Below are 1,056 nucleotides of genomic sequence, written 5' to 3' on the forward strand. Positions count from 1 at the left end.
TGACAGAACTATGGCTTGCCCAAGATCACTCCAGCAGGAGAGTAGGGCTGCCAAGCCGCGGCAGGGGATCCGTGCGTCTTCACAGGATCCCTGCCACGGGGGACAGCGATACGCGTTGCACCGCCTTCGCCAGGATGTGATGCTACGCGTTGCTCTGGCAACGGGACTCCAAACAGCCCCGTTGCTAGAGTGACGCGTAGCGTCACATCCTGCCGACGGCGGTGCAACACCTGTTGCCGTCCCCCGCGGCAGAGCTCCTGTAAAGAATGATGATCCCCCGCCGCGATTCAACGAGACTTGGCAGCCCTAGGCCTTGTTCACACATTCATTCTGAGGACACAGTTGCCAGATAAATGAACATGCATGTGTGAATCAGCACATCATAGCTCCAGAGACAAAGCTCTGTTCATTCAAGTTGTCTGGGGAAAGTTGGCCTCTCTTTCTCAGACTTTAATGAAGGAAAATAATGAGAAGAAATGCATTCCAATGTGTCTTGAAGATAGTTCCTGCAAAAAGATACTCATCAATCCTGTTTCCCAACCCACCTCTTTCTTTTCTCGGGCTTCAGTTTTCGATAGCTCTCTCTGCCACTGTTTTCTCACGTTCTTGAGCTGAGTCTTGGAAATAACAGCCCATCTCTAAGCGGAGGAAAACAAAAATAGCAATTATCTTTTTTTTTTGCTTGCTGGTGAAAGAAAACCTGACTTTGCATTAAAGACAGAAGAATTCAGTGTTACGTTACCTCATTTTCTTTGCTTGAGTCCACGTAGATTGTAGGAAATGGCTCCTTTCCCACCGCTAGTAAAACCTTCAGAAGTGGGGAAGGGGGGGGGGTAGAAAAAGAAATATGAGTGTTCTTTTAAAAGATAATTGATGATTAAAGGTCAAAGACTTCCTTATTAACAACTTATATGGAAGTTCCCGAATTATGATCTAAGGAAACCAAGGTTTTAAAGCATCTAGTTAGCCTCTTAATCTCTAGTTTTATTGTTTTCCTTCCTCACATTATTTTAAGTAACTCTTTGGTCCTTAATAAAATTATATTTTAAATATTAA

General features: G+C 44.5%; 1 long non-coding RNA gene across 1 annotated transcript in view; it reads right to left on the reverse strand.

The window, feature by feature from the left end:
- The window catches only part of LOC107106397, a 1,589-nt gene extending 776 nt beyond the window's left edge, over nucleotides 1-813 (reverse strand). Inside the window, exons 1-2 of the long non-coding RNA XR_001482364.1 lie at nucleotides 743-813; nucleotides 546-638 (exon numbers count right to left, since the gene is read on the reverse strand). This is a non-coding gene — a long non-coding RNA (uncharacterized LOC107106397). The remainder of the gene's footprint in view (nucleotides 1-545; nucleotides 639-742) is intronic.
- Nucleotides 814-1,056: the final 243 nt, after the last annotated feature.

Source organism: Gekko japonicus, unplaced genomic scaffold (assembly GCF_001447785.1).
Source record: "Gekko japonicus isolate JY-2015 unplaced genomic scaffold, Gekko_japonicus_V1.1 scaffold9445, whole genome shotgun sequence".
NCBI classification, from domain to species: Eukaryota; Metazoa; Chordata; class Lepidosauria; order Squamata; family Gekkonidae; genus Gekko; species Gekko japonicus.